The 12,962-nt window shown below is 37.1% G+C and overlaps 1 protein-coding gene across 4 annotated transcripts in view; it reads left to right on the top strand.

The window, feature by feature from the left end:
* The first annotated feature begins 1,120 nt into the window (after positions 1-1,120).
* The window catches only part of Mbd5 (methyl-CpG binding domain protein 5), a 115,257-nt gene continuing 103,415 nt past the window's right edge, over positions 1,121-12,962 (top strand). The window contains exons 1-2 of one of the 4 annotated variants that reach the window (XM_050139942.1): positions 1,121-1,594; positions 8,840-8,944. The gene's annotated coding sequence lies outside the window, so the exon portion shown is untranslated. The remainder of the gene's footprint in view (positions 1,595-8,839; positions 8,945-12,962) is intronic. The other 3 variants (XM_050139941.1, XM_050139943.1, XM_050139944.1) reach the window with 3 other exon arrangements.

Genomic DNA, 12,962 nt, shown 5'->3' with positions numbered 1-12,962 from the left:
TGTGTGTGTGTGTGTGTGTGTGTGTGTGTGTGTTTTCAGTGCTGCCGCCCCAGACTCCTGACCTACCAAGTATGTGCTCATCATTTTCTTGTTCTAGACCGGTCATAACTAAAACTGTTACTCAGCCTTTCAGCCTGACCTTATATACCAAATCCTATGCTGTGGTTTAACTGAAGCATGAAATGAATTCTTGTATGTGTTCGTACACAGGTGCTTGTGATATATATGTCTGTTCACAAGGGTGGAGGCTGGTATACCTGTGTGCACCCGAATATGGAGGTTAGAAATCAACCTCAAGCGTCTTTCTCTCACCTTCTTCACCATCTTTAAACATTTATTTATCTGTTATGTATGTGTGCATAGTACACATGAGAGGTCAGCAAACAATTTATGGGAGTAAGTTCTCTCCTTCCATCATGTGGGTCTCAGCAATTGAAATTAGGTTGTAAGGCTTGGCAACCATTTACCACTGACATTCAATGGCACCACCATATTTTTTGACGCAGTTCAGCTAGGTGAGTTTCAGGTTTCTGCCTATCTCTACCTCCATTTACTTGAGTTACAAACATGCACCTTTAGTGGGTATTGAATATTAGAGCGTAGCTCACCATACTTGCGAGCAGACACTTCACAAACTGAACCATCTCCCCAGCATATACCTATGTGGGACGACTACTCTGAATGTGATTGAACTGTCCCATAGGTTAGAGACCCATATGAAATACAAGGGAGAAAAGTAGAAAATGAAATAGTGTAGCTCCCTCTCTGCTTCTTGTCTGCCAAGTGAGAAACCTTTGCCAAATGTTCCCACCAGCTCACCACAGATTCAAAATCTACAGACAAGACTAGACAGAAACCTCAGAGATGTTATACTAAGAAGTCTTTCCACTCCTAAATTGTGTATGTCAAGTAAATTGCAGAAATGATGCAAAATTCTAATATGCTAATGAGCTTAGATTCTTACCTACTTTAAATGTATGTGACATTTTATTAGTGTATAAGCCTTGTGTTATATAGCTTAATCTTTTAAATAATCCATTCTATTGCCAAGACAATAGGTTGCTATCAAAAAACTTAGAACAAGGTCCCATTTCTGGAGACAACACCTACACAACTATTGGACATGAAGAAGTTGAGCTGGTGCCTACATAGAAGGTACTCTGCATGCTACCAAAGGAAAAACATAAACACCAAGCCAGCCATGAACCCCTTAATGTACACTGGTATTCTGCCTGCAAGATATGCTAGGACAAAGGCGGCAAAAAAAAAAAAAAACCTTGTGGGAGTAAAGAACAATAAATAATTTGGTTTAAAGCCCTCCCACAAATTGGAACCCATACACGATACTGCTTGACTGACCAAGAACCACAGAATAGATAGCTCTGGAACCTGGAAGAAAACAAAATAAAACAAAACAAAAACTCTAGTGATAAAATGACTCCTATAATGATATTCTGCTATACTCATAGATCAGTGCCTTGTTCAGCCATCATCAGAGAAGCTTCCTCCTACATCAGATGGGAACAAATACAGAGACCCGCAGCCAAACATGCAGAGAAAGAGAGAAAGACCTTGAACCCCTCAGCCCTAAATGGTATGTCTTCATCAAATCCCTCCCCTCAGAGCTCAGGGAACACTATAGAAGAGGAGGTGAAATGAGTGTAAGAACCCGAGGGGATGGAGGACACCAAGAAAACAAGGCCCTTTAAATCAACAGGAGTAAAGCTCATATTAACTCACAGACTGAAACACCATGCACAGGGCCTGCACGGTCTCTACCAGGTTCAATATATACATGTGTGTCTTCCAGTTTAGTGCTTTTATGGAATTCCTGAGTGAGCAAACAAGCATGTCTCTAATTCTTGTGCCTTCTGTTGGACTCTTTTCCTTCTGTTGGTTTATCTTGTTCAACTTTGATGTGATAGTTTTTGTTTTATCTTATTTTATTATTATCTCTTAGAAGACTGGTTGTTTTTGATGAGAGTGGAAAAGTGAGTGGATCTGGATATGAGGGGAGGTAGGGAAGAACTAGGAGGAATAGGGAAAAGGAAAACTATGGTCAGGATATATTATAGGAGAAAAGAATATTTTTAATGAAAGGAAAATAAATAAATAAATAAATAAATAAGAAGTATATGATTCATTGGCTATTTTTATATTACACAGTTGAACAATTTTTACCACAGCATATTTTAGAACATTCTTATCAACCCAAAATATACCTGTCCCAATAACAATACATAATGTTTCATTTGATTCATTTTCAACCTACCTGCACACCTCAGCTTTGCATTCATTAATCATTCTTATATTTACATACCTGTCAGTTTTTCATATTTCTTATAAATGAAATCATACCATTTTGGTCTTCTTTTAGTAGTTTCCTTCACTTAATATTTTTAATGTTCAGCAGTATCAAGCATTACCCGCAGTTGAAGGATGGATACAGTCCCATCATGAGAAAGGCAGAAGTGCTTTTTTAAAGACCAGTCTTTTAAGAGATAATAATGGAATATAAGATATAAAACACATATTAGACAAACTACTCACTTTGTCTGTTTTGTTTAGTTTGGGACTATGGCTTATGGAATAGCACTACCCACATTCTGGATGGGTCTTTCAAATTCATTTAAATGAAATCATGAAATTTTCTGATAAATAGATGGAACTTGAAAATATTATTAAGGTAACCAAGATTCAGAAAGATTAAACACGCATGTTCTCTCTCATTTGTTGATCCTTGCTCCAAATCTTTAGATGTGAGTATAAAACCAAGAAAGTAGGATACACCATGGTGGAAGGAGCTCTTTAGATGGAAACAGAATAGTAGGGTACAGGTGCTATGAAGGGGAAATGAAAAAAAAAATTGGGAGTGCGCTTTATTTCTGAAGGAGAAAGCAGAACAGTATGGAGACAGAGGACAAGGACGAGGGATAAATAACACCAAGGATATTTTTAAAAGCCATAGAGAATCATATGATTTATATTTGCCTTAAATTACATATTGTGTGTGTGTGTTTTTAAATGACGTTATGCCACTTGTGATAATTAGAACCTTAGACCATCTAACAAAATCACAAATAACAAGCACGAGGAACCTATCCAGCTGTTGGTAGGGGAGTCCAAGCAACTCTGAAAACAATATAAGCTACTGCTGTTTCTTTTTATTGTCTTCAAGAAGTTGAAGACAAGTTCCTATTTTGGAAGACTACATGCAGTTTGGATATAGGACACAGAATTGAGCTGAATCTAACCTGAATGTTTACTCCTTTAGCAATAGCTTTTATGGTGCCAGAAAGTGCCTTTTGTTCAGGGGTCAGGCAATTGACAGTTCTACCCAGCTGTGATGGCCGCAGACCACAGCACTGACCAGCACGATAAGATGCCGTGAAGGTGCAGTAGTGGCACATATGTCATGGTTGTAACCAACAGCTTTCCAGTTGAATGGAAGCCTTGCCCAATAGGAAGGAATCCATGCCTGGTATTGTAAGCCAACAATTTTAATTTTCATTAACCTGAGGGCTAGTGATGTTGAATATTTTTTTCAAATACTTATTGGCAGTTTATATCTACTTTGAGAATAGTCTCAAGATGACACCCAGCCCCTGTCTGAGTCACAGACTGAAAAATGGGAATCCTCCATACTGCTAATCCATCTGCCAGAGGAATTAATATCCCAACAAAATGTATGACTGGTTTTAAGGCTTCCTAGGACTATGAACTTCTCACGATGGCCATCAGGATTACCTCTGAGGACACTCTTCTGTATTTCCTCCTCTAATGAGGAGCCATACTGGCAGAACTTTGTTCAGCTTGGCTTCCTTTCTATGCTTTACCATTTTCTCTCCACTTTTCAGATATCCTATGACTGCCTTTTTGAACTTAAAAAGTTGCTATTGTCATTCTCTATTTGAAAAGTAATCTTTTTTTCCTTATTCTAACTCTTCTCTTCCTCCAGTTTACATAGATGCAGCTTCAGTTCACTTCCTTCCTGGAAGTCATGGTTAACTTTTGTCATCCTGACCAGGTTGAGGTATACAGAACAGATTAAGAAGGCAAACTTTTGGGTGTCTGAGAGATGTGAAGGCTCAGATAAGTGTTTAGTTCATTCATGATTCATCTTTTACTTAAACAGACTGTTTGGATCTGTTAGAACTGTGTAGACCCTTCCTGTTTTCTCTGCTTCTGGGGTGCCATCTGCTAAGTACCCTATGCCACATGCTTCTGCTACCATGAGATCCTGCATCTCTTGAGAGTCAAAGCAGATGGCATCCTGCCCGTAAACTGAAACACCTACACCTCAAACCAGAATGAATCCTTCCTCCTTTAAATGTTTCTGCCAGGCACATGCGGGTTTGAGGAAAGTATAATTAACATGTAGATTTGTGGGGTAGTGTATAGTAGCACCTCTGGTTTACTCTTATTTATTTAGCAAGCTGGCTGAACTATTTTCATCAAATTTGCTTCATTAACTTCGTAATACTTTTGATTCTGCCTTGTAGGGATCAAAACCTTACTCATGTGTAGTAGTGACTCAGAAACTGTAGTGACAGTTATGACAAAGAGCTCTTTGGCTGCCTCCTCTAATGCTTCATTTGGTCACTTCTATCTGATAGGTGCTATTAATTGCTGGTTGAATGTTCTATTTTCAATACTCCCACGCATAAATTTTGCCCCACTTCACTCCTATCAAACTCTTCTTTGCTATGCTTTCTTCGAGCCATGTTTGAAGTTTATCTCACCTCAGAACAACCATTCTTATCTGTCTCTTCCCTTGGTTCTCTGCAGTAACTGCTTGTATTTTCCTCATTACCTTTCCTTATTGTTCAAAAACTGACATCGTTTCTCCCTGCTCTTCACTGATAAAGCTTACCATTTTCTTTTTTTTTTTTTTTCTGTCCCAAAGATAGAAGAGTCCTATTTGCTTACCAGAAACTGGCATTTCCCCAAGGCCACACTGTGGTTTTGCTTTTCTATATTCTACTCTAACTAAAGTCAGTGCTTTGGCGATAGAGCTTGCATTCTGTCTTTAAAACCTTCCTCTTTCCCTGGGTAAAGTCTCAGAGCCACTACTTCAATGTTAAGGACAGAGTCAGTGAAACTGCCTTCAATAATAAGTAGCCTTTCACTTACTTGGTTAGCGTTACTCAGAACAGAACCTGTGCCCCATGAGTTAGTTAGGATGACTGGATCCCGCTGTTCTCAGCATAGAACCTGTTTTCTCATGAGTTAGCTAGAATGGCTTGGATCCCAGTGTTTGCTCATTTTCTCTGGGTTAGGGTTTAGTGCAAGAAGAAGAGGCTACTTCCTCTCAGCTATACTTGCCCTGAATTTATCCTCTAAACCAAGTGGCTGAATCATGAGAAACATGTATAGTTTCTCTAATTTATCATTGATGTGCCATATATTGCCATTATTACTATACCAGAGCCCTTGGTTTAAAGCTGGATCTGGAGAAGGAATCCTGGATTTTTGCCATGATCACATGGATTCTGTCTTGTGAAGGCAAAAGGAGGTATGAGCTCTAAGTGCCACTGAGGCATTGTTCTTTCTAAGAGCTAGAAAATTCTGCTGAATAAATTTTTCTTGTATTTATCTGTGCCTTTAGGGTAATTTATAAGAATTTTTATTGTGTCTTCACAGGTTTTACAGTTGTAGTTATTTAACCAGGGACATACCTCCTCATGCCTCATCTTTCCCATAAGAGATATGAACATTTAACATTTTGGTAGCATCCCATCTGCCTCTCTGTCCTACTCAGGATGTGTATTAGTGTGTGATTTATAGCTCATCAGTTTATATATTAAAGCACTAGAAATCAGCATCAAGCCATAAATCACTTTGTATAGTATATGCCATTCTAAAAGGCAATAATATATTTAAAGACAGTAAGTATGAATAGTTAGGAGCTGACTTGGCGTGCCTTTTAATATGACTCATAATTTTGGGTCACCTGCAAGGAAAGAGAATAAACAGTTCTGTGTTGTGACCATACCCCATACTCCTGCCTCTAACACCAATGTGACAATGAAAGAATGAGGACATATTCTCTGTGCTTGGGACATGGTGCTCTCCCTTACACCTCTAAATCATCCATTTTCTTCTCAGAGCATCGCTGACCAAGCTGAACATTGCCTTCCCCTTTAAAGAACTTCAGCTGGACATGGGGGTAGAAATCTGCAGTCCCTTATGAGGTGGCTTCAAGGGTATATGTTGGGAGTTCAGGCTCAGTCTTAGTTATATAATGAATCTTAAGCGCGCCTGGGGCTGCATAGTCCCTATCTCAGGTAGAAAAAGAAAGTTGGGGTGGGACAGTGGTGTCCCCACTCTACTACTGTACCCTGCACTCTGACTACTGATCTTAATCATGATTGATCCAAGAATAATGAAGGGGCGGGAACCTGTAGCGTCATTAAGTTTTCAGACACCTATATGCCACTTTATAAATGCTTATCCTGTTTCCTTGGATAATGTTGCCTTCTGTTGTAGACCTCATCTATCTATATTTTGTCTAAGTAACTTCAACTAACCAAATGAAAATATAGCATCTAATAAAGAAAAATGTAAGTATGTGGTCTCTACTGTATAGCTGCTGAAATACTAGATTAGAACAGATGAAATTGTCATTTTGAGTTTCAAAAAATGATTGAATATGGACAGTTTCATGGGATTGAACCTACTAAGACAACAAAATTATAGCATACCTTGGTTATGTTATTGAGTTTGCTCATTTTGAGTAGATTTGGATGTATTTTTCCCTTTTTGTTGTCAATGGTTATTTGTAACTTTAAAATGTTTGTTTTTATCAAATAAGTACATTTTTATTGAGTGCTAAGAAGAGTTGGTATAGCCAATTTAAAGAGAACATTTGAAAGTGAAATTTTTTAATAGCAAGGAATCAACAACAGAAGAAGATGGAGTCAAACCCTGGGTTTGATGTACTGACTCAACCTGTAATTCTTTTGGTGCCTTCTCCAACCTCACATGATGTTTTAGAACTTGGGAATTTTTCTCATCATACATTTATATTGCAGATTTCTCTGGCTCCTGGGAGCTTAAAATCTCAAGATATTTGATGGTCAATATACATAATAATATTAGTTGAGAAAATAGTAGCCAACATTAAAAACATATTTCTTTTCTGTGCCAGGCACTGTTAGGCACTAATCTAAGTACTTTACATATTGACTCATTTAATCTGTTGGGTTACTTCTTTGATGTTTATATTCAGTTTTCTGCCTTTCACTTTGGGGAGATGAATCAGTTATCAAAGCTGTCAAATCAGAAGGGGTAAATATTAGAAATAGTAATTTGCAACATCATAGGCAGATATTGGAAGAAACCAGGAGAATAAATGGCCCATTCAGTGTAAGAAAGACAGTGAACACCGCTGAAGTTATATCAACTTCACTATGCTTTTCTACTGAAGCAAAACTTTTTCCTATAACTACTTCCTTCTTACTTTTTATTTGCAAGATAAAAAGTGGCCCTGATTCTTAAATAAGTGTGGCAAGAATGGTCATTGACCATAGAGCAGTGGTTCTCATCCTGTAGGTCATAACCCCTTTGGGAATAGAACAGCCCTTTCACAGGGGTCACCTAAGACCGTCCTGCATATCAGATATTTACATTACAATTTATAACAGTAACAAGTTATAGTTATCAAGTAGCAGCGAAATAATTTTATGGTTGGGGGTCACCACAACATGATAAATTAAAAGGTCTTAGCATTAGAAAGGCTGGGAGCCACTGGCATATTAAAATTTAATTATTAAAAATTTCTCCACTGGAAATTTTCATAAGGAATCTCAAATTAAGCTTATATGAACTTCATATGACAGGAAGTCAGATTCTTAGCCAAACCAAGAAACTGCAAAGTTCTTACAGTTTGTGTTTGAGGATGATTTTCATTCAGCTCCCCTTTGTAAACACCTACCTCTTTTTCTCCATCTCACTGCGTTTCCCCCTGTGTATGTTTCACCATGCAGTGGTGATTCTTGGTTAGGACCACACCACAAACCACACTCTCTGTATGATTCTGTATGTATGTGTGTGCATATGCCAGAATACTTAATTTTTATACTCATCATGTTACTTCTTTTTTATTTTAATATATATTTTTCTTATTTTCTCTTAAATAAGATTTTGAAATTTAGAACTATACAAACCAAACTTATTTAACACCATTCTGTCTAGGATGCTGTATTCTCATGATTAATTAGGCTTCCTAACATCTGTGTAATGACACATTGTGAGGATAACATATTACAAAGTATTAAATCTATATAACATACTTCATTTGTATCTCATGTGACTTTCGTCTACAAATTCCAATTTAGTTATTATTCTCTCCTGGATATTTTATCTGCCTTAAAGCTGGCTACTAAGGACTAAATCTCAATATCCAATGACTCATTTGAAGGTGTGGTATTGCTGAATATCTTGCGCCATGACTGCCTGCCATTGTATATCAGTACTTCATATAATGCTTGAATAATATAAGCACCTATAAATACTGGCGAACAAGTATTAATTGTGGGGAGTGTCAAAGGATGGTGAAAGTATTTAGCACCCTACCTGGCTAGTAGACACAAAAACCATACTATTCTTACCAACAATTTAAGTTTTTTTGGTGTATCTCCTTAAAGTATATGAAGTAAGCATGAAAACAGTATACTGTTCTCTCATGGTTAATCAATACGCTTTGAAGAACAAGATAAGCAATACCCTAATCCTTCTGTGCTTTGTCAAAGGCTCATCGATGTTGCTGGCAGACTATGAGATGGGTTTCGGTCCCAGGTTCTTCTAAATCAGATGTGCCCATGTTCTTTTTTAACAGAGAGAAGCAGCACTCCCTTGCTGAGCACAGTGCACCAGAACATTTACCACCACTACACTGCTGGAGTTTACACTTGCTATGTTTGTCCCAGTCTCTCTCCAGAAGGTAGGAATGGTATTTGGGCTCCACTGGTTTTTTTATGCAGTTATGATTCTCTTGTCTTCGTTAAATAGAAAGCTTCTGGTATCTGTAGTTTGAAATGCCAGTGCCTTCAAATGTTTTTATAAAAGTGTATAAACCTGTTGTCTTTAAGGAATATTTCTATTATAAGGTTGGTTAACACTCACTGTAGAGTTTGTAATGCAGAAAAATGTAGTACTGACACATACAAGAGTCCTGACATAGGACTCTTGGTGTTTTCCAACATTCTTTGCTGAGTTAATTGATGATTATGTGTAATAGATGTCTGTTGTTCATGACTGAGACTAGTAATTGTAAGGTGTAAATGTTCTATGAGTACACTGCCTCTTTTACTTGGCGATTTTTGCAACATTTTTTGTATCAGTAACTGTTATTAACATCATTATTTTTAAGCATGGTGTAATATTTCAGCTTAATAATACGACCATAAAATATGGAGCTTCTTTCCTGTAATTGTACTTCATATGTTTCCAGTTTTCTCTGATAAGCATGACTTCTATACATATCTTGTGCATATTTTGTGTTGGTGTCTGATGATTTGAGATGATTTCCAAGAGTACATGTTCTTTGTTTTGAAGCACAGACTCCTAAATTTAGATATGCCCATTTACAGAAGCACAGCTATGCTTCAAATTCCACTGAATGTTTTTGGAATGCTAATTTATGGTATATTCTTTGAAATCACATTGGTTTGTCAAGGGTCAGTAAATCTACCAGTTTGCATCTCAGTGACACTTTATAAGAGTACCTCTTTCTCTATAGTTCTGTATACTGTTGTGTTAACTATTTTTATTCTTAAACCTAATGAAAGTGTATGACATTTTAATTTTTATATTATCACAAGTAAAATGAACATTAATTTTCATTTCAATTTTTCATTCTTTTATGAATGTCACATTTTTCCCCATGCTGACACTTTGGAGAAGTTTTTTTTAGAAGTGTTTTTTTAAATGAAAAGAATCGTATTAAAAAAAATTAAATCAATACTGAAAGTTGTGGCTCACACTTATAATCCCAACATTTGGGAGGGTTAGGCAACAGGATTGCCATGCATTTAAGGCAAGCCTTGATACATAGTGGGTTCCAGGCCAGCCTTGGCTACAATGAAGAAAACACCCTAATTCAGAAGACAAACTTTAAATCTATAAATATTATAGACAGTAATATGCCTTCTGAGTGTGTGCGCGAGTGCATGTGGCTCTATTTGTATGTTTGTGTGTGTGTTTGTGTGTGTGTGCAGCAGTAATTAAATCATGAAGTTGTAAGTAAAGCATGGGAAGATTTGAGGGAAGAGCATGCAGGAAATTAATATATTACTCATGTATATAATTCTTGAAAAATCATGAGATAATGTAAAAATGTTAGTAATAAATTCTGCCATCCCTAATTTTGTATCAATAATTAAGAATTTGTTGATAATCTTGTTTTAAGAGCCCTCTTGTTGGTTCCCGGCTGCTCAGCCCAGAAATAACCACACAGAAACTGTATTAATTAAATCACTGCTTGGCCCATTAGCTCTAGCTTCTTATTGGCTATCTCTTACGTCTTAATTTAACCCATTTCTATTCATCTGTGTATTATCATGTAGCTGTAGTTTACCAGCAAAGTTTACCAGCCAGCCCCTCCATGGCTTCTCTCTCGACTTTGCCTCCTTTCTCCCAGTGTTCAGTTTACTCCCCCATACCCCAGGCCTAGCTCTGTTCTACCCTGTCAGGCCAAACCAGTTCTGGCTATGACAAACAATGCTGCTATGAACATAGTTGAGCACATGTCCTTGTAGTATGATTGAATATCCTTTGGATATATACCCAAAAGTAGTATTACTGAATCTTGAGGAAGGTTATTTCCTAATTTTTTGAAAAATCACCACACTGACATCCAAAAGGGCTGTACCAACTTGCATTCCCACTAGCAATGCAGGAGTGGTCCTTTTACACCACATCCTCTCCAGCATAAGTTGTCATCAGTGTTTTTGATCTTGGCATTCTTCTAGGTGTAATGTGGAATCTCAGAGTTGTTTTGATTTGCATTACTCTGATGTTGAGCATTTCCTTAAATGTCTTTCAGCCATTTTAGATTCCTCTGTTGAGAGTTCTCTGTTTAGGTCTGTACTCCATTTTTTTATTAGATTATTTGTTCTTTTGATGACCAATTTCTTGAGTTCTTTTTATATTTTGGAGATCAACCCTCTGATACGGGGTTGGTGAAGATCTTTTCCCATTCTGTAGGCTACCATTTTGTCTTGTTGACTGTGTTCTTTGCTTTACAGAAGCTTTTCAGTTTCAGAAGGTCCCATTCATTCACTCTTTCTCTCAGTGTCTGTGCTACTGAGGTTATGTTTAGGAAGTGATCTCCTGTGCCAATGTGTTCAAGTGGATTTTCCTTTTCTCTTCTATGAAGTTCAGTGTGGCTGGCTTTATGTTAAGGTTTTTGATCCCATTGGACTTGAGTTTTGTGCATAATGTTAGATATGGATCTATTTTCAATCTACATGTTGATATCCAGTTATGCCATCACCATTTGTTAAATATGCTTTCTTTTTTCCATTTGATATTTTTGCTTCTTTGCCAAAAATCAGGTGTTCGTAGGTGTGTGGAGGAAATAACCACACAAATGTTGTTTTGTGATTGTCGTCTCTGTCATTAAGTTTTCAATAGACCCCACTGTTCCTTCAGCTCTGCAACTTCCATGGTTCTTATTTTAATTGGTAATTTTGTATGTTATTTATGTCTGTATTTAAACCATAGTTAGCTACATCTTCACCTTATTTTTATTTTATAAGATATATTTGTATTATTTTTATTTTATATGTTTGTTATACCTGTGTATACTTGCACACCACATGTGTACCCGCTGTCTGCCAAGGTCAGAAGGAATGTTGGACCTCCTGGATCTAGAGTGATGGATATGAGCCATCATACGTATTCTGGAAATTAAACCCAGGTGCTCTTCAAGAGCACCACATGCTCTTGACCCTGAGCCATCTTCCTAGCCCTCTAATATCTACATCATCTTTTTATAAAACCTTCACAATTGCTGTTTCCTCCAGAATAAATGTAACCAGATGGTTCAGTTCTTTAGCTTCCCTTCCTTAAATTCTTGACTAAACTAGTAATTGCTCAGATAGAAAGTTCTATGTCTAGAAGTTTCTGTCCACTACTGTTTTTCTGTATGTCTTATTGTTAATATAAATGTTGTATTTGCTTAATTTTTTAAATTATCTCACTCTTGCTTTGCTAGGATGTAAGCTTTAAGAAAACAATAAAAAATCGATTAATCTACTTCTAATTTTGCTTATTATGTTCTCCACTGCTACCACAGTTTCTGTGACAGAAAGAATGTCATAATCACAGCTGCCACTAGAGAATTAGTGTTTTAGTTCATGATTATAATGCCAAGGAGTCTTTTGTTTCTTTACTTATTTTATCTTTTAGTTTCCTTAGAATTTCTACATGTCTTTTGCTTTCTTCATTCATTACAGTGTTTTCCAACTGTCCATTCTATGATCTTTCTTAACTTCTCTCCCTTTGGATCTGCTCTAGGGTTGATGTCCTTCAGCTGCCCAGTGTCACCCTGGGCTGCTCCTCCCTTCATGTCCTAGTTGGCACAACTAGAACACAGATTGTTTTTTCTCTCTAAATTTTGCATTCTCTATAGTGAAACTACAAGTTTATAAATAGTCAAATTCTCAAAATTTTAGGTGTTGAAATCTATTCTCAAGAGAAATGTATCTGTAGATGGACGCTATAAAGTAGTCCCACACTAACTTAGAATTGAGTATAATAAAGGATTCTTTATTTATAGATAGAATCACAGGTCCTTCGCAGGAGCAGGGGAACAGAAACTGAATCCAGCAGGAGAGAGACAGAGTGAAGAACCCTCAACTGCAAACAGTGTCTGAACAGCCTAAGCAGACACCTGCCATAGGCAGGCTCTTTTTGGTATATGTGTGTGTGTGTGTGTGTGTGTGTGTGTGTGTGTG

Source organism: Alexandromys fortis, unplaced genomic scaffold (genome assembly GCF_014885135.2).
Source record: "Alexandromys fortis isolate MF-2015 unplaced genomic scaffold, M_Fortis_MF-2015_v1.1 scaffold_33, whole genome shotgun sequence".
NCBI classification, from domain to species: domain Eukaryota; kingdom Metazoa; phylum Chordata; class Mammalia; order Rodentia; family Cricetidae; genus Alexandromys; species Alexandromys fortis.
This window is presented reverse-complemented; position numbering and strand designations above follow the sequence as displayed.